The sequence below is a fragment of the Triticum aestivum genome, chromosome 3B, assembly GCF_018294505.1.
Source record: "Triticum aestivum cultivar Chinese Spring chromosome 3B, IWGSC CS RefSeq v2.1, whole genome shotgun sequence".
Lineage (NCBI taxonomy): Eukaryota > Viridiplantae > Streptophyta > Magnoliopsida > Poales > Poaceae > Triticum > Triticum aestivum.
This window is the reverse complement of record NC_057801.1, coordinates 765,310,806-765,332,120: the sequence shown is the minus strand read 5'-3', so window position 1 is coordinate 765,332,120 and position 21,315 is coordinate 765,310,806.

The window sequence follows — 21,315 nt, the reverse complement described above, 5'->3', positions numbered from 1 at the left end:
AAGAAGAAGATGAATGGTAAGAATGGGTGGAACATGATTGAAAATAATAACCGATCGAAGAAGGAGACGAACAGGACAGAACGTGGAGGAAAATGATGTACAATAATGGTTGGAAGAAGTATTTTAGTAGATGATGAACATGTATATTGTGTCGTATCGACATTTCGAATCGAGTTTTCATCTCTTTTTCAGACAATTTCAACCGAAACAAGTTTCCGGATCACGGCGCAACCCATGGTTGTAGACGGCTGCGCAGGTGTGTATCCTCACGAACTTCTCGCATAACAAACTTTTTTTTTTTTGCAATGACATGCATAACCGACTCAACAAGACTGATTGACACTCATGTGATAAAGCTCTAGCGATCTGCCATGTCCCTGGCACCAAAGACGGAATCTATTAGCTAGCAATTTATTTTTTGAGAGAGAGAGAGAGAGACGCGCAAAAGCAAGGATAACTTGGTGAAATGTAACGGGGCAATGGCGGTTCTCTCCATGACTTTTCGGTCTGTTCGGCGATTATTATAGATAACTTTTTTCCTGGATGGATCCGTTGATCGAGACGCAAAGCTGTTTACATTTTATATCGAGACAACGACCAAAACAAGCTTCGAGCTGAATTGCAGAGAAGACCGCCTCATGTCTGAGGGCCGGTACGTAGCATGTGAATAGAAGGTACACACGCATCACATACTACATCCTCGGCTTGGAATAAGCGAATAGCCATCTCAACAAAAATAAAGGAAAACGCTTCCCACCGGTCACGTCCTCCCAAGCACGCACATCTCTCCTTTTCGCCCACCACGCTCTTCCATCCTTCACTTACTTATTTATTACAGCGACAGTCCCCTAGGTTTCTAGGGTTCCACCCTTCCTCTGGCGATTTTCGCTAGAGTCCATGTAAAACCTTGCCGATCGCCGGTTCCATCCGGCTGCCGGTGAGATCTACCTATTCCCGTCGCGCACGTTCGCTTGCATGGCGGATCAAACGCAACAGAAGCCAGGGGTCAGGGGGAAGAGATGGCGGTGGAAGTAGGTCTGGGTGTAGGGGAGGCGATTGGATCTGAAGCGCCTAAGGGTTCTAGAGAAAAGAGGCAGCCAAGTCAATTCCAGGGCTGCGGATGGGGGGAGTCATAGCTTGCAGGCAAGAAGGAACGCATCTGAGGGGGGGGGGGGGGGGGAGATGAGCACCGCGCGTTCTTTGGGCCGGGGCATGATCTTGAGGATAAGTTCGCCGGGATGAAGCTACATGGGAAGGAAGGGGAGGATCTTGATTTCTCGGAGGAGGTGGAAGATTTGATCAAGGATGTTCGCTGGTTGGCCCTGTTTCGTGTTCATACGACAAAGCCGTTTAGCCACGCGTCGCTCTTAACACAGATGCGTAATGCCTGGTCGGCTGCGCAGGGGGTCGCCTTCAATATCAAGGGGGCCAACCTGTTTCTTGTCCAGTGCCACTGTTTGGGAGATTGGAGGAAGATCATGGATGGAGGGTCGTGACTGTTCCGGCGGGCGCCCGTTGTGCTTCAGGAGTACGATGGGTTCTCTGATGTTAATGGTTACAGACTAAACAAGATCCCGTTGTGGGCTCGAGTCAAGGGCTTGCCGAATGGACTTACAAGGAGAAGGGAGTTGGCGAAGAAGGTTGCGGCAAAGGTGGGAGACCCTCCGTTTACAGTTGTAGTGAATAAGGGGAGGATAAATCCGGCGAGTACGTTACAAGCCAGGATCTTTGTGGATGTTTACGAGCCACTGGTCAGGTTTGTTCCAATTACTTTGAAGGAGCACAAAAAGTTCAGCATTTTCTATGAAAAGCTACCGGTTTGCTTTGCTTGTGGTCGGATCGGTCATCTGGCTGATGAATGTGGATACGGCATACATGACCCAGACTCATTCGAATGGGGTGATTGGATGCTGTGGGAGCCGGAGCTGCCAGCGGCTCAACCGTACGGGGGTGGAGGTCGAGGAGATGGTTTTGGCAGAGATCGGGGAGGCGATGGTGGAAGAGGGGCTAGAGGACGAGGAGGTAGAGGCCCGTCCGGGGGTCGAGGAAGGGGAGAAGCTGGAGGAGCAAATACGCATAGGTCGTAGCAGATGGATGTGGATGATAGGAGGGAAAATTCTGGTGATGGAGTAGAGAAGGGATCTCGGAAGAGGTTGGTAGCTGCGGATGGCTCACTAAATATTAGAGGATAACAACTTTCTCATCTGGCAGACAAGGTTGCAGGGACCGTTCTGTTGATTGAAGGGGCATCTTCATCTTCTCCCAGCAACACAGTGGTCTCTACGCCGGAGAAGGTACACATCGTAAAGAAGAGGAGACAGGAGGGAGAAGAGGGTGAAGATATGGAGCTTATGAATAAGGCGGCCTCCCTCGAGGAGGGCCGCCAAGCCTGATGAGAACTTTATGCTGGAACTGCCGTGGGATTGGCGACCCTGCGACAGTTAACGAGCTCCATGCTCTCGTGGAGGAAAGTGCGCTGTCGGCCCTTTGTGTTGTGGAGACGCAAATTGCAAAGAATCGAGTGGAGGGTTTGGCGGTGTCTTTAGGTTTTCATAATAGGTTTGCAGTAGCTAGTAGTGACAGGAGTGGAGGTCTTTGTATTTTTTGGAAGTTAGATATTAAATTTATAACAAAAAACTTTTCGCAGTATCACATTGACTCCTGGGTTTTGAGTCCACGTTCGGATCAGTGGCGACTCACATGCTTCTATGGGGAGGCAAAAAGAAGCTTGCGGTACAAAACATGGGAGACTATGACGAGGTTGAGGGGGGAGCGTACCCTGCCGTGGTTATGTATTGGCGATTTCAACGAGATACTTAGTCAGGAGGAATAGATGGGGCCTAATACCCGTGACAGTGCACAAGTGGCGGGATTCAGAGATGCGGTGGATGTATGTGGCTTGTCGGATATAGGATATATGGGCCTTGATTGGACGTTTGAGAAGCGAGTGACAGGTGATCAATTCTGTAGGGTTCGTCTAGACTGGGCTTTGTCTTCACCGAGTTGGTCAATCTTATTTCCTTTTGCAACTCTGGAACACCTTACAGCTGCCAAGAGTGACCACAGTCTGATTCTTCTCAAGACTGACATAGATACAGGCTGCCAACAAACGATTGGAAAGAAACCATTCCGATATGACTGTGCATGGGAGACTGATGATCGTTTCCGAGAGATGGTGGACGAAGCATGGATTGGAGATGGACCGGCGATGACAGTGGCTGACTTGGCCAACAAGTTGCAATCTGTTTCGGCCTCTATGTCATGGTGGGGTAAGAGAACTTTTGGTTCTGTACGTCAGGAGATGAGGGCTTTTCGCCGGCAGCTCGCCGAGCTCCGAGCGGAACCAATGCCGACGTGCCCAGGACAGGAAGAGAAGAAGGTTATGGATCGCTTGATCGAGTTAGCGTACAGGGAGGAAATCATGGCAAAACAATGCTCTCGAATCACTTGGTTGGCTCAAGGCGATAGTAATACAAAGTTTTTTCAGCGGAAAGCGAGTGCTCGTCAGGCAAAAAATAGGATTGTGAAACTTGAATGTGTTGATCGCACGGTGTGCACTGACACGAGCGAGCTGGCTGGTATGGAGAAGGTCTTGTCCCATATACCTACATGGGTGGATGGAAATATGAATGCTCGCCTCAATGCAGAATATAGCAAAGATGAAGTTAAATAGGCCCTTTTTCAAATGTTTCCAACCAAGGCACCAGGCCCAGACGGATTTCCCGCGCACTTCTTTCAGAAGCATTGGTGTTGGGGATATAATTACTGGGTGTAAACCGCCCAGGAGGGGCCGGTTCACCCTCAGCTACACTGAAGCCCACGAAGACCCAGAAGATGACGCTTTACTAATGAAGCTTAGAGGCCCGGAGCCCAAAGGAGGATTAGGGCCCATAGTATTAAACCGCCATGGTTATGTAACTTGTACTGTAAGTTAGGAAAGGAGAAACCGAGCCGGACACTTGTATGAGTTGGCCTCGGGACTCTGTAGACCGGCCGAGCGTCAACCTGTGTATATAAAGGGACGACCTGGTGGCGGTTCAGGGGACGACGAACAACAACTCGAGACTCAGGCAAAGCGTATTTGCTCCCTGGTCATCGAAACCCAATCAATCCCATCACAACTAGACGTAGGCTTTTACCCTCATCGAAGGGGCCGAACTAGTATAAAACTCCCGTGTCCCTTGTCCGGTTTAACCCCTTCAAGCTAACCCGTAGCGATGGCCCCGCGACTAAGTCCTTTCATGAGGACATCTAACGTGTTAATTCCACGACAGTTGGTGCCCACCGTGGGGCTATCACGCGATGGTTTCGAGTTCTTGAAGGGCAGCTCTGAAGGACTTAAGGGGTACGTAGTCGGCCGGATGACCAAGGGTAGTCGCGGCAAGCTCTACATCGACGATGAAGGATGGGGCCCCGAGGCCGGCTCAATCGAGTACGGGTACCGGGTTCCCTTTGGCGGAATTCATGTCTTCATTGGCAAGATTGGCAAACCAGGCCCTGAGCCAGACATCTACACCGACCTCGTCGAGACGGCTCAGCGTGCGAGTCCTGCCCAGGTGAAACCCGCCATGAAGCGTGCGTTCGTAGGATGTGTCCATGGGATCGGATCTGAACCGGTGTCTGAAGGCGAGACGGTTGTTTATTCCGATGGCGAGTCATCCACTGGTGAAACCGAGTCCCTGTACCGAATTCATGATGGTGTGTTCGAAGGATATTCCGATGGCAATAGTATTCCGGACCTCCTTGAACCGCCAAGTCGGGTTGCTGTTTTCATGGCCGGAACATAGCCCACTCTGCAATCTTCATCCACAGCAGCAATGAATACCGGATCAGCCGCCGCGGCAGGAGGCCCGGCGTGCCGACCGGCTCAAGTACTCTCCGGTTTGATGGATGCCTGGGAAACCTTGTTAACCACGGCAGTTACCCCGGAGACGCAGGATCAACATAATGCGAATATTGCGAAGCTGAAGGACCAGATAGCACAGGCTAAGGAGGACCTAGCAACTGAGGATGCTAGGTTGGCTGAAGAACAGGCTGCTTTGGATACCCAGTCACAACAGATATAGGCGCAGAACTACCGGCTCATGCTGGATCAAAATGCATCAAATGATGTAATGCGGAGAAAGTATCGGTCACGTATGCCACCAGTCTTCGAGGGAGTAAATCTTTTCAATAAGCCGGGGGCTGGGCCGAGTAATCCGGTAGCCACAAACCGGACCGACGCGCCGAGGGCAGCACCGGATCAACCGCGGATGATGGAACCACCTCGACGAACGGATAAGCCGCCACAATACGTGTCAACACCGCCGGGTCACTTTTCGAGCCCTTTGGATAACATGATTGCTGGGACATCTCGCCTAGCAGCTATTCCGATGAAGGGTGATTCACTGGCAGCAATTGAGACACGGCGGGCCAGAGATCTTCTTCAAACCGCCGTAGTGCAGCAGCAGGCTTATTCCTATAGCCGGGATAGAATTTATTCAACTCCCCGTCTGAGCAAAAGTTACAGCAGGCACATGGATGAACCGGAAGTGTCTAGCAGTGCGCGGCATCGCAATGTTCCCCAAGGACCCAATCTGGCACGTGGCGAGGTAAATGCTCAAGACGTGGTGGATAATGGCAGGGCGCGAAGGGAGGCCGCTTTGGTAGCACAATATACGGGTCGTTATCAACCCGCCCCGGTTCAGCCTGCGGCATCAGTAGACCGCGGTACCGGGTTAGCCTTCAGTTCCTGGGGAGTGTCTTGTCTCATTCCGGCTCTACCTAATGTGCGACTGCCTAAAGATTTCAAGGGTCCATGTAAGGTGCCGAATTACACTGCTGATCAGCCACCTGAGGCGTGGGTCGAGAGTTATGAGATGGCAATGGAGATGCTGGATGTGGATGAAGCGGCTTGTGCAAAGTATTTCACGATGATGTTGGAAGGGACAACCCGTACTTGGTTGAAAAAACCTACCAGCTAACTCCATCGAGTCGTGGGACCAGTTGAAGGCCCGGTTTATAGCCAATTTCAAAGACACATGCAAATAGCCTATGTCCATTGTGGATCTGGATGCCTGTGTTCAAAGGGAGAACGAGTCAACAACTCATTGGGTGCGCCGGGTTTCAGAAGTTTTGCATTCATCGGACCGGATTAATGCTGGCCAAGCGATCATAACACTGGAGCGCAATTGCCGGTTTAAGTCACTAAAAATGAAGTTGGGACGGCTCAAGCGCCACTGCAATGACATGGGAACACTTATGGCAGCCTTGGTCAAATATGTCGATTCTGATAATACCAAGGATCCCGATTCTGATGAAGAGAAACCGGAGAAGGGAAAGAAGAACGGCCGTGCAAAAGGTCAGCATCACAACCAAGGAGGCCACGGAGGTAATGGTAAACACAAAGCATATATTTCAGATTTTGTAGCTAACACCAATATGCAGCGTCGTAAAGGTAAACCACCCCAGCGCGGCGGAGGGATGAATTTGGAACGTTTGTTAAATCAGCCCTGCCCGAAGCACGTGACCAAGGAAGCTCCATCAACACATCTTTGGAAGGATTGCCACATTATGAAAGAGTTTAAAAAAACTGATCTATTCCGGTATGATCAGGGCCCGTCGGGCGGTTCAGGACCAGGTTTTCATGGTGGCGGCGGTTCAAGCTCTGGATTTCAGAATAATCAGGGCAACCAGAACAACCAAGGTGGTAGCAGCCAACAGAATAATCAAGGGAATCAGCAGCAGTCGGGTTATCAAAGTCACCCCAAGCAGTTGAATGGTGGGCAGTATCATGTGTTCACTACTAGTTTATGCAATTGTGATCAGAAGCTTCACAAGAGAGCAGTTAATGCTGTTGAACCGACGGTGCCACGTTATTTGCAGTGGTCCGAGCAGCCCATTGTGTGGAGCAGAGAGGATCATCCGCCCCGGGTTGATAATTCGGGTCACCTCGCTTTGGTGGTCGCGCCTCAGGTGTGAGGTTATAAGTTCACCAAAGTGCTGATGGATGGAGGAAGTAGCATCAATATCCTGTACTATGAGACTTTCCGTCGCATGGGGTTGACAGACAAGAGTCTTAAACCATCAAACACTGTTTTTCATGGTGTGGTGCCAGGTAAATCGGCATATCCTGTTGGCAAGATCGCTTTAGAAGTTGTGTTTGGAGATGAGCTTGATTCTAGGTCTAAGACATTGACCTTTGAAGTGGTGAAGATCCAGAGCCTGTATCACGCACTGTTTGGGCGGCCGGCTTATGCCAATTGCATGGCGAGACCCTTCTATATCTATCTACAGCTCAAAATGCCAGGTCATAAGGGGACTATCACAGTACATGGAAGTCGAAAGATCGCTTTGGATTGTGAGGAAGGTGATGCGGCCTATGCTGAGTCGGTTTGTGCTACAGAGGAGCTGAAGTTTTATAAGGAAAATGTTGATCCGGCAGACATGACCCCTCTGAAGAGCCCAGCACCGAGCATGACCCGACACTGAAGTTCAAACCCGCTGATGAGACTAAACTCGTTGACCTTGTTCCTGGCGATTCATCCAAACAGTTTAGCATCATCACCAATCTAGATCCGAAATAGGAAAGCGCGCTCATCGAGTTCATCCGTGAGAACCGGGACATTTTTGCATGGAAGCCTTCTGACATGCCAGGTGTACTGAGGGAACTCGCTGAGCACACTCTCAACATTGATCCCAAGTTTAAACCGGCCAAGCAATTTCTTTGCCGCTTTAACGAGGAAAGACGCAAGGCCATTGGTGAAGAGGTAGCCCGGCTGTTGGCTGCTGGGTTTATCATTGAAGTATTTCACCCCAAGTGGTTGGCTAATCCGGTGCTTGTTCTCAAGAAAAACGACACTTGGCGTATGTGTGTGGACTACACATATTTGAATAAAGCTTGTCCGGCCGATCCCTCTGCTCTCCCGCGTATTGATCAGATTATTGATGCGACAGCGGGTTGTGAGCGCCTGAGTTTCTTGGATGCTTATTCAGGTTATCATCAGATCAAGATGGCAGTTAAGGACCAGGGGAAGACAGCCTTCATCACTCCCTTTGGAGCCTTCTGCTATGTTTCTATGCCCTTTGGGCTCAAGAGTGCCCAGGCAACTTATCAGCGTTGTGTGCAGAACTGTCTTCACACGCAGATTGGGTGTAATGTTCATGCCTATGTGGATGACATTGTGGTAAAATCCAGGAAGAAGGAAACCCTGATAGATGACCTCAAGGAGACGTTTGACAATCTTCGGGTTTACAAAATGATGCTTAATCCGGACAAATGTGTTTTTGGTGTTCCGGCAGGCAAGCTCTTCAGAGGCATTGAGGCTAATCCGGAAAAATCAAAGCGATTACATCTCTGGCTAAACCGAAGTGTATCAATGATGTTCAGCGTCTGGCGGGTCGGATTGCAGCCCTTAGCCGGTTTATCAGCCGTTTGGGAGAGAAGGCGATTCCTTTGTATCAGATGTTAAAAAGTACGGACGATTTTGTCTGGAGTGATGCAGCTAATGCGGCTTTTGAGGAGTTAAAGCGGCAGTTGGTTGAACCGCCGGTTCTTGCTGCTCCGGTTGACAATGAGCCCTTGCTATTGTACGTGGCTGCCAATGCCCGGGCGGTCAGTGTGGCAATTGTAGTTGAATGTAAGGATACCGGGAAGGAGTATCCGGTTCAACGACCCGTGTATTACATCAGTGAAGTCTTGATCGAGTCAAAACAACGATATCCACATTGGCAGAAGTTGGTGTATGGAGTTTTTATGGCAAGTCGAAAGCTCAAGCAATACTTTCAAGGCCATCCCATTACAGTGGTTAGTTCTGCTCCTTTGGGCGATATAATTCAGAACAGGGAAGCAACTGACCGGGTTGCAAAGTGGGCAATCGAGCTTGGTCCACATGGTTTGAAGTATATGCCTCGAACGGCCATCAAATCTCAGGCGCTTGTCGACTTCATCAACGATTGGACCGAGTTACAGGCACCAGAGGACAAACCGGACAGCACATACTAAACTATTCATTTTGATGGATCCAGGCAATTGGAGGGCTCGGGGGCTGGAGTTGTCCTTACTTCCCCTCGAGGTGATAAAATTTGCTATGTTCTTCGCTTGATGTTTCCCTGTACTAACAATGCAGCTGAGTACGAAGCTTTGCTCCATGGTCTCCGCGTGGCTAAAGAGATGAACTTAAGTTGAGTTTGTTGGTTTGGAGATTCTGATCTGGTGGCTCAGCAAGTCTATGGTACTTGGGATTCTAAGGATCCACTCATGGCGGCTTATAGACGTGAGGTGGATATTGTGGCAGGTCATTTTAAGGGTTACCAGGTTGAGCACATTGACCGACGCAAAAACGAAGCAGCAGACGCTTTAAGCCGGCTGGGATCTCAGCTTAAACCGGTACCAACTAATACCTTTTTAGATATCCTACATAACCCGTCTGTTAAGTTGCCTTCAGAGGAAGATTTATCTGTTCCTGATTCAAAGGCTCAATTGGTGGCTGCTTTACACATCACTCCGGATTGGACGGTTCCATATTTGGCGTATATGAACCGGGGCGAGCTACCAGATGATGAGGTTTTTGCCAGGCAGATAATCCGGCGGTCCAAGTCCATGGTTGTTCACAATGGTGAGTTACACCGTTGCAGTGTCTTAGGCGTGTTTCAACGTTGTGTTTCTCCTGAAGAAGGACAAGAGATTCTATGTGAAATCCATGAAGGGGATTGTGGTCATCATGCCGGTTCAAAATCCTTGGTAGCTAAAGCTTTTCGTCATGGGTTCTATTGGTTGACAGCTCATGCTAATGCGGAGGATCTGGTAAAGCGGTGCGACGCTTGTCAGAAGTTTTCACGTTGAGCTCATGTTCCGGCTCAAGAACTACAGATGATTCCTATCACTTGGCCTTTTGCCACTTGGGGGCTTGATATGGTGGGCCCTTTTAAGTGTTCCAAAGATAAGAAGACCCACCTGTTGGTGGCGCTTGACAAGTACACTAAATGGGATGAAGCGGAGCCCGTCAACAAGTGTGGTGCAGCCACGGCGGTTCAATTCCTCAAAAAGGTCATTTTCCGTTTTGGTTTTCCACACAGGATCATCACAGATAATGGCAAAAATCTTTCTAAAGGCGAGATGGAGGAGTTTTGTCAGCGAGAGCACATCCGGCTTGATATAGCATCCGTGGCTCATCCCCAGTCTAATGGTCAAGCACAGAGGGCGAATCAAGAAATCCTGAAGGGTATCAAGCCCCGGCTTATGGTTCCTTTGAAGCGGACGCCGGGTTGTTGGGTGGAAGAATTACCATCTGTGTTATGGAGTATAAACACCACCCAAACAGATCCACGGGTTATACACCTTTCTTCATGGTTTACGGGGCTGAGGCTGTCCTCCCAAGTGATATTCATCATGACTCGCCCCGGGTTGGTAATTATGTTGAAGCGGACAATGAGCAAGCACGCCAAGAGGCGCTGGACCTGTTAGATGAGAAACGGGACATGGCTTTGGCTCGATCGGCAGTTTATCAACAAGACCTGCGGCATTATCACAGCCGCCGGGTTAAGACACGAACCTTTCAAGAAGGCGACTTGGTGCTCCGGCTCATCCAGGATCAGACCGATATGCACAAGTTATCCCCACCTTGGGAAGGACCCTTTGTGGTCAGCAAAAATCTGCACAACGGATTATATTACCTCATTGACGTTCGAGAAGACTCACGCGGTTCTGAGGAGGAGACCTGGCGGCCTTGGAACATAGTTCTCCTTCGGCCTTACTACACTTGAGCCATAGGCTTTTCTTATGTACATATTTCGACAATGTATATATTATGATCAAATATAATAAACCAGCATCCTTGCTATAAGTAGGGCTTCTGCTGTTTTTTCTCAAATATCCTTTGAGTTACATGGGGGCTTTAGCTGACAAAGCGGAGTACTACCTATTAAACCGGCTATCATGCCATAATACATCTTGGGAGCTTCACACCCAAGGGGCCAAAGAGAGTCTGGATGCTATGCACAACTCAAACATAGGCACCCATGAGCACAGCTCACATAGTTACTTGGGGGCTCCTTGTGTAAAATACCGAGGAGTTTGAAAGGACCCTTGTAGCTGGGTATCGACCCACGGCTTGGAAGCCTGGTGTATTCACCTAAAACCCCGGGTTAACCTGCCTTCATCAAGTAAGCCACTCCTATCCAGGTAACCCTGGCATGACCCGTCGAACGTTTGACAGTTACTCTCATTGAGACCCTAAACTTGTCAAAGTTAAAACTATGATTGGTTAGTTGGAGGCCCATCTTAAAAGGCTTTGTCAAATGGTTCAACTCAGTGGCCTGGCAGCCCATGAAAAGCCTAGAATTTGGGCCTGGGAGCCCTTGAAAAGCCTCGACTACAAGTTTTATTTGCTTTCTAAAATTTCTCTCCTTTGTTAACGGTTTTCAGTTAAACCGGTGTCTCTTGACCCGTATGACTTTTTAGTCATTATATTAACCCGGTGTTTGTTAACCCGGCTTGGTTTCAACTATAAGTTGTAAAACCAAATCCAACTGTAAACCGGTGTTTATTAACCCGGTCTGGCTTTGACTATGTGTCGCCACTTTGATCATCTGGTGTTCATCGTAACCCGACATGGCTTCTTACTTACATTATTACATGGTGAGAGGTCAAACAGTTCAAGATTTGGGTTTCCACCCTTACTACAATAAAAGTTGGTAAACCGACTAAGTGATTTCATATCACAGGTATGAGTTATTTCATATTTATTCTACTTTGGTTATTAGTCAGGCTTTATCTTGGGCATTATGACCCGTCCGGCGGTAAACCGCCAGGACAATTCTTTTTATGCAGACATAGGGATTGCATACTATATTATGATATATAAGCCAACACTGAAATTATCATGGCGGATCACACAAAGTATATCCCAGTGTACGATGGCAGCAGATCAAAGTATTTTTGCTAGCCTATTACAAGGCGCTTTAAGGCCCAAAATATGGAATTGTTTCTTCCAACAGGACAAAGTTTATGAAGCGTCAACCAGATTGCCGGATCAAGCCTCATCACCATATTGCCGTGAAGTTGATGGGTTATCTGGCGTCGGTTCAGCCTCCTCCTCCCCATCCAGTGGCTGGAAGTCAGTGGTGGTCCAGTCAATCCGGGTTAAAGCCTGAAAGATAGCCTCTTCACTTAAGTTCAGTCGGATCAACGTCAGGGGCGTAAGTGTGCTTACGGATTGGCGGAATAAGATTTTGCACTGCTGGAATGACAGCCTCAATCCGTTTGTTGTTGGCATCATAGAAGGACCGGTGAACAGTCAAGTTAGCTTCTTCTGCCAACTGACTCGCCAGAGGACGCATCTCCCTTGTCACTTTTTTGAGGGCTTCGTTATCAAACTCTGCCCCGTTTTCTTGTTCACTGGGAAAGCCCTTGGCAATGTCAACCGGATCTAGATCAACTATCCATGCTTTGGCTCGGCTAAGTGCCAACAAAGCGCCAGCCCTGGCAGCAGATTGCTTCACCTCTTCTATCTGTGCTGGCATCATGGACAACCTGGCTAGAGTGTCCTTGATCAATGTTGGGGCCGAATTGTCATATGAGGTTGCGCAGATAACCCGTTGGGCACCGGTATACAACTGTTCAATCAGAGTATATGCTGCCTTCAGCTTCATCCGTATATCAGAGCCCAGATGCGCAATGTGGCCACCTACAGCGGTTTAAGGATTTTATGTTAAACCAGCAAATTTCAAAGATGGTCATTCAAGAAGCCTTGGCAAAAAGTACTTACCAAATATTGCAGAGGTCATGGCATTCACTTGGCGTTTCAATCCAGTAAGCTCTTCCGCCACCGGTTTAAGAGCCGACTCGGCGTCTTCAGCCCGCTTCAGCCATGCAGCCTTTTTAGTATCCCAGTTGACACGCTCGGTCTTGAACCATTCTTTGAGTTGCTCCATGGTGGTTAAAGCGGTTTTCAACTCATCCTTAGCCTTGGAAGTTTCTGCTTGTTGGGATTTTATATTCTCTTGAAGATCAGCAATTTGAGAGCCTTGTTCATTTATCTCAGTCTGCAACAGTCAGAAGAGCATGTCAATATCTTATCGAAAGTCCCAAGCATATAACCAGTTATACACTTGGCACTTGGGGGCTAATGCGGATGGCTTTTTTTTCTACTGATTGTTTGAAGTCCCAAGGATTAATACAAGTTTTATTCTTGGCACTTGTGGGCTAATGTGTGTTTGATCAAAAAATACACAAGGAAAATCAACAAAGTACAGTATATAGAAGTCCCAGTTTATCTTTGCAAGACAAACCGGCCCTTGGGGGCTACAATACAATGAAGGTACAGAATAAGGATAAAAGTGTTTACCTCATAGCATTCCTTCATCAGATTTACCAAACCGGCCTCATAATCCCGGCTTGTGAAGAGGCGGTTCAAGAAACCGGAATGAAGATGCTGAGCAGACAGATCAGCATAGCTTGACAAGTCGGTCTTCCCCTTCCCCTTGCCCATAAAAGCAAATTCATCCTTGGCGGAATGTTTTGACAAAACAACTGGATTGCCCGGGGCGGTATAAGCAGTGCCAGTAACAACAACATCATCATCATCTTTGGCTGGGCTCGTTGGATTGATATTATCTTTGGCAGGGCTTGGCGGATTGGCAGCAGGGCTTGGCGGATCAGCAGCTGAAGTCCACGGATCAACAACTGGAGGTGTGGCATGTGGACTTGATGTATCAACATGTGTAACCGGATCAGCCTCCGGCGGATTAGCGTTAGTAGCTGGGTCTTGCGGAGCAGAGTCATCTATGCCAATATCAAGATTTTCACCAGCAATTTCTGGGGTCTTCTCCGGATCAACATCGTCAGTAGGACCGCTGGTCTTAGCTTTCTTGCTCAATCGGGCCTTGGCGCTAAAGCATCAAAAGTAAGGAATAATATAATAAACCGACGCATGAAGAGAACAAATCAAAAAGCAATACGCTTACCCAGCGACGGTCTTGAGGGGAGGCAGCTGAGTGGTTGATGAACTGCCAGATGAATTGGAAGATGCCTGATAATTCGGATCAGACGGATTGAGTGGGCATCGGAAGAAACCCTTCAAAGGATAAAGTTTTTCAGGAGAACAAGTCACCTCTGGACGACATTTCCTGGTTGGCGTATCCGGTAAACCGGAAGAAGCGACCTGTTGGCCACTGTGCCGGGTTGTGCGACACCCTTCAGTATGCTGGGTCTTCAAAGAAAATTGCGGATCCAAGTAAGCAAGATGGTGAGAGCATTTTACTTTCCGAACTGCATGGCGAAATCTTTGAACCGGCACAATATCTGAATCGGAGGAAAGAGAGATTACCTCAACATGGTCCACACGGCTGGCCTCCGCGTCATCCTGGGAATAGTCATTGTCAATAAGGTGTATGAAAAAGGAACCAAGGGAGTCAAGTTCTACCTCTTGATCCGACTCGTCAATATCTTTTGGCAGTTCAGAAGACTCGGTGGTTTTCTTCTTGCCAGCTCTTTTTGTAGCTTTGGTCTTCACACGGGGAGCCCTAGCCGGTTTGTCTTGGGCTTTCCTCTTCCAGAAAGAGCTGGTAGCCTGTGAAATTAAAACAGAGTATTAGCACATGGTTAAAAGCGGAAACGGATCAAAGAAAGCACAGAGTTAAAATCTTTACCGCTGGTGGTTTGTTGGCGGCGTAAAAGGGGGCCAGCCCGGTTTGGCTGCAGGCGGTGATGGTTATGTCTAACATCTTCTTCACAGATTCAGCGACTTCATCGTCAGTCATTTCTATTTCATTAAACCGTTGAGGGTCCTTGGCGTCGCCGGTATACTCATGCATTAATCCGGAGCGGCGACTTAAGGGCAGGATGCGCCATTTGACCCAGCAGCGAACAAGATCAACACTGGTTAAACCGTTAGCCAAGAGGGCCTGGAGCTTGGCGATTTGAGGTGCATAAGCTTGCCGTTCTTTGGCAGTTAATCATCGAGGTAAAGGGTGGCCGTTGATAAGCCGGTGAGGGCGGTAACCCGGCAAGGGATTTTCTCCAGCAGGGGCAGTGTTCTGATAGTAAAACCAAGTTTGGTTCCAGTCTTTGGGATGGCTGTGGTGTGCTGCATGTGGGAAGTAGACTTCTTTCCTCTTCTGGATTGATATCCCACCAAATTCCGTGTTAGGACCATCAGAAAACTCAGTCCGGCGGTTTAAATGGAAAAAGTCCCGGAAGAGCTCAATGGATGGTTCCTCTTGAAGGTAAACTTCGCAAAATACTTGAAAGTTGCATATATTTGATATGGAATTTGGTCCAATATCTTGTGGATGGAGTTGAAAACTAGCGAGGACATCCCGAAATTTTTTTGATCTTGGAGGGCTGAAACCCTGGTCTAGGTGCTACATAAAAACAATAACCTCTCCATCTTGAGGCTCAGCAGGGCACTCAGGGCCAGGAACTCGCCAGTGAAGGACATTTTTTGGAGCCAAAGCGCCCGTTACAACATATCCGTTGATTTGCGTCTCCGTGATCCGGGACGGAACCCAGTTGCAAGAGGCGAATTGCTTGGCCATTTTGGAAACAAACTGTAAAAGGAAAAATAAGGCCGGTTTACGACAAATGGTTGGTGTGTACCAATCGGGGTTAAATCGGGGAAACTGATGAAAGCATACAAGTGAGTTAAACCGGAGTTTATTATTCAAGACCAGACTGTGGTTTAAGTGAGGGCTAATGGTGTATGGCGGATTACCAGCTACTAAAGAGTTAAACCGCCCTTAGGTGGAGGAGCCAGAGATGAAAATTTGCTAAGTGTTGACAGAAACAGGTTTCACACAACGATGAAATTTATTTGGATCTACCAATGCTTCAGTAAGAAAAAAAATTTGCGATCTATAAGGGCGTTAAAAAAGAACAGAGAAGTTTGTGCGCTCCACTAAGGATTCTGAACAAAGAAAAAAGATCTACTAGTGCTAAAATTGGATGCGGAGCAACTACCGCGCGAGATTTATGCTACAGTTAGAGCAAAGAAACTATGGCAGAAGCGGGTATGAAGAAACCGAGACGAACAGCTATGAACACGGATGAATACAGGAACCCTCAGTACAGATCTAGGGTTGAGAGGGAGAAACTTACCGGATGCGCAGGGATAGCGGAGGAAAAGCTGAAGATCTCTGGTATAGTCAGGTTGATGCAGCGGCCAGTGGTGATGCAGTACTCGAAGGTTGAGGGCGGAGGCGGAGCTTCAGAGCTTGGGAGTCACGAGGAGGAAGAAGAATCACGGAAGGGGAAGAAAGAAAGGGCCCCCAAGCCTATTTATAAAGGAAAATGGATAAGTGGCAGGCGCGGGGATCGAGGAGCCTGAAGCGGCGAACGAGGGCATAGTTGTCGCCTCGATTTCCAGGATACCATTAAATGAAGGGAATCTTTTTAATCTTTTACATAGATGACGTCATGGTGACCCGTTGCTGTGTCCAGAGGATGACGTCACGGCGGCGGTTCAACAAAAGTTGCAGGAGAAGATATTACGGCGGTTTACTAGAAATGTAAGGAGATGTTCGTAAAAATTCTTTAAGTATTAAGGATTGACATGAACAGGTTCAAATCAATCTGGGGCCTAATGTTGGGGATATAATTACTGGGTGTAAACTGCCCAGGAGGGGCCGGTTCACCCTCAGCTACATTGAAGCCCACGAAGACCCAGAAGATGACGCTTTACTAATAAAGCTTAGAGGCCCGGAGCCCAAAGGCGGATTAGGGCCCACAGTATTAAACCGCCATGGTTATGTAACTTGTACTGTAAGTTAGGAAAGGAGAGACCGAGCCAGACACTTTTATGAGTCGGCCTCGGGACTCTGTAGACCGGCCGGGCGTCAACCTGTGTATATAAAGGGACGACCCGGCGGCGGTTCAGGGGACGACGAACAACAACTCGAGACTCAGGCAAAGCGTATTTGCTCCCTGGTCATCGAAACCCAATCAATCTCATCATAACTAGACGTAGACTTTTACCTTCCTCGAAGGGGCCAAACTAGTATAAAACTCCCATGTCCCTTGTCTGGTTTAACCCCTTCAAGCAAACCCGTAGCGATGGCTCCACGACTAAGTCCTTTCGTGAGGACATCTGACGTGTTAATTCTACGATAATTGGGATTTGTATGGTGATGAGGTTACAAGGATGATCATCCGAGTGCTTGATGGAGCCGATTCCCCGAAGGAGATAAACAACACGTTAATCGTATTAATTCCCAAGATCGCCAGTCCAAAAGTGTTAGGACAATTTCGGCCTATAAGCCTTTGCAACGTAATCTACAAGATTGCGTCGAAGGTCTTAGCTAACCGGATGAAGTTAATTCTCCCCGGCATCATCTCTGAAGAGCAGTCTGCTTTTGTCCCTAGACGACTCATTACAGACAACTTTATCACGGCCTATGAGTGTTTGCACTATATGAAAACCAGGAGGGTGAAGGGTAATAGGTTTTGTGCGCTTAAGCTTGATATGATGAAAGCATATGATCGCTTGGAGTGGCCATATCTGAAAGCGGTTATGATCAAATTGGGTTTCAGCCCCAGATTCACGGAGACTATTATGAGGTGTGTGACTTCGGTTTATTTCTCCGTTTTGTTTAATGGTGGTAGTTTGGATGGTTTCAGGCCTTCACGTGGGCTGCGGCAGGGAGACCCGATCTCGCCATATTTATTCCTGCTTGCAGCGAGGAACTTTCTTGCTTGTTGAAGTCCCAAAATGGTGTTCAGGGAATAGCAGTGGCATCGGAAGCCCTGCTGGTTAATCACCTCCTCTTTGCCGATGACAATCTACTCTTTTTTTAGGCTAACGAGACGTCTTCTACACGTGTTAATGGGCTCCTTAGAGCTTATTGTGATGCATCCGGTCAGAGGATAAATGTGGACAAATCTTCGATTTTTTCAGCAAGGGGGTAGCAGACTCGACAAAGGTTGTGATCAAGATTATCCTCGACGTACACAACGAGTCGCTAACTGAGAAATATTTGGGATTGCCTTCAGATGTAGGCAGAGCAAAAGAAGGATCTTTCAAATACTTGAAAGACAGAATCTGGAAACGGGTTCAAGGTTGGATGGAGAAGTGTCTGTCAGCTGGAGGGAAAGAGGTCCTTATCAAATATGTAGCCCAAGCCATCCCAACATATTCGATAGCATGTTTTAAACTACCTTGGGGTTTATGCGAGCACATCAATAGTTTGATCCGGAAATTCTGGTGGGGGGGGGGGGTAAAAACGGCGAGAAGAGGACAGCATGATGTCGTGGAGAACGATGTCAAAACCAAAGTTTATGGGTGGCCTGGGTTTCCGAGATATTGAGCTGTTCAACTTGGCTCTACTTGCCCGTCAAGCTTGGAGGTTAATGCAGCAAGCGGAATCCCTGAGTGCTCGAGTTCTTAAAGCTCATACTACCCAAATATAGATTTGTTGAATGCCACATTAGGAAATGCCCCTTCCCAGGTCTGGCGTTCTCTTTTGGAGGGGCGGGACATTCTGTCCTTGGGGCTTATCAAGAGAATCGGCACCGGTGCAAGCACTAATGTTTGGCATGATAAATGGCTGCCGAGGGACTATAAGTTGAGGCCCATTTGTGCCCATTCAATGGACCCTACGATGATGGTACCAGACCTTATTAATCCTGTCACGCAGTCATGGAACAAGCAAGCCCTAACAAATCATTTCATCCCTGCTGATATTGAGGTCATTCTTGATATACCACTCAGCACCAGGCAACAGGAGGACTTCTAGGCTTGGCATTACGATAATTGAGGTATCTTTTCGGTAAGGTCAGCATACAGATTGATTTGTGCTATCAAAACACAAAGAGAAGATTGGCTTGAACATTGACCATGCCATTCTAATTGCTGACAAAAACTCATGGACCCAGCTGTGGAAGGTGAAGGTTCCTTCAAAAATCCGAGTTTTTGTGTGGCGTTTGGCGCATACATCAATTCCAACAGCCTTGGTTAGACATGAAAGGCATATGGCAGATTCTCCATCTTGCTCTATCTGTGGAGCGGAGGAGGACACTTGGCACCATTCGCTACTAAGTTGCCGCATGGCAAGATGTGTTTGGGCTTTGGAGGACGATGAGCTGCTCGAGCATGTGATCTCAAACCAAAACAAAGATGTAAGGCTTTGGCTGTTCTGGCTTTTTGAGACAACAAATCAACAAGACCTAGCTCGAATTTTAGTGATCATGTGGGCGATATGGTGGGCTAAGAGGAAGGCTATCCATGAGAATGAATATCAGAGCCCACTTTCCACCATGAGCTAGACATAGCTAACTCGCACAGACCCAGCGCAAGTGAAGCACGAGCGGTTCGGCCAAATGCAAAAGTGTGGCTACCGCCTCTGGGCGAGGCTGCAAAATTCAACTATGATGGGGGCCTGTCAACGTTAGAAGACAAGGGTGCAGCGGGAGTAGTATGCCGTGAAAAATTTGGGAAATTTTTGGGTGCTTCAGCGATGGTTTTTGACGGCCTCACCGACCCGGCTGGTTTGGAGGCACAAGTGTGCAGCGAGGCACTAGCCCTAGCCCGGGATTTGAATCTGCAAGATCTTGCCATTGCCTCAGATTGTGCAGAAGTGATTTCAAACATCAAATATGCAGGCTCTCCCTCTTATGCTCCTATCCTTAGAGAGATTCAAACTAGTAGCAATGATTTTTCTTCTGTTGAGTTCCGTTTCAAGAGTAGAGACAATAATTTTGAGGCCCACTCGCTAGCTAAGGGAGATGCGTCTCTTGCGGTGGGCCGCCATGTGTGGCTAGGGGTTTTGCCATAGATTGCTTGTATTCCGAATGTCGTGAACTTTGAATAAAATCCCTAGTTACCCTAAAAAAACTTATTTATTTATTATATCTCTCATCCACATCTCCCGCGATGGGAGTGTAGTGCTACATGCCCCATGTCCCGTTCTCACGTCCTCTGTACGTACTGCTGCGAATGCGACCGGAGCCGATCGCCACGGTCGTGCAAGAAGGATGAACCGGCACTGCAACCGGACAACCCTAGGTGCTGCGACTGGCGTCCGATGAAGCTGCATCTCGCACGGCAGCAAGCGGCGAAGGTTACCATGGCGAGCTGGAACCGTGGTCGCGTGTTGATACAGTCGTGACCTTAGCCTTCTGTCGCGGGTTGCTGCAACCAGACAACCCTAGGTGCGACTACCAGTGTCCGACCTAGCTGCACGTCCCATGGCGGCGAGCAATGACGGTCACCGCGGCGAGCTGGAACTGTGGTCACGTGTTGATACAAACGGCGACCTCAGCCTTCTGACGAGTTGCACTATGGCAAGCTGTAATCGTGGTTGCGGGTTGTTGCGACCGTTGACAGAAAAAACTTCAACCGGGCGCTACGCAATGGAAAAAAATTGCCACCATTGACAAAAAAAGCGTAAATAGTAGATGAAAAAAGTTTCAACCAGTCATAGAGTAAGCTTCAACTGGGCACTGCGAAACGAAAAAAAGATGTAACCGTTCACATAAAAAGCTTCAACCATAGATGAAAAAGTTTCAACCAGTGATAGAGAAAGCTTCAACCGAAGCACCGTGAAAGGAAAGAAAGCTACAACCGTTCACAAAAAAACTTCAATCACAAATGGAAAACGCTTCAACAAGCGATAGAAAGACCAGATGGAATCGAGGGATGAGCCGACAATGCACACATACGTTATTGCACCCACGTACAGCATCGGTAGTGAGCGTTGCAGCGAGCCAATGAGCAGCGGCAGGCAGAGAGGTGTGCTGTTTTGGGCTGCAACCGTCCAATGACAGAGATGTTGTTTGGATCTGGAGTCCATGGCTGAGACGTGCGGGCGAGACAGTGGGAAGAAATAACGAAGACCTCCACAAGTGGTGCGAGTGGCCACGACGGTGCTGCGAGCTAGCCGGTGGGCACTGTGTTGTGGGCATGTGGCAAACCAGCACAAGCTTGCTGCGAGGGGGACACGAGCTGCATCAGCGGCGAGGTCGGGCGAGGACGCAGCGTGACGAAAGCTTCGGTATGAGGATTTTTGTTTTTTTGAGGATAAGAGGTGCATGCAAGGAGAACGAGTGGACGAAAGAAAAGATCTCGATCTAACAGCTTCATGCAAGACCATCCAACGATCCATGATGGACTGGCCCAATGCTCTGTTGGTGGACCGGCGTAGAGCATTGCCAAAATAAAAAAGAACAGTCTTGCTAAGTCTCAGTGGACTGAGACTTAACAAAGTCAGTCGACGCTATCTCCGTGGGATGTTAGTTGCAAAAGGAATTCAGTTTTTTTTTCTCACTTGCATGTTATGCCACTTGACTGGGACTTGGTTAAATCTTAGTTGAATGAGACCTAGTCACACAAGAAAAAAGTACAT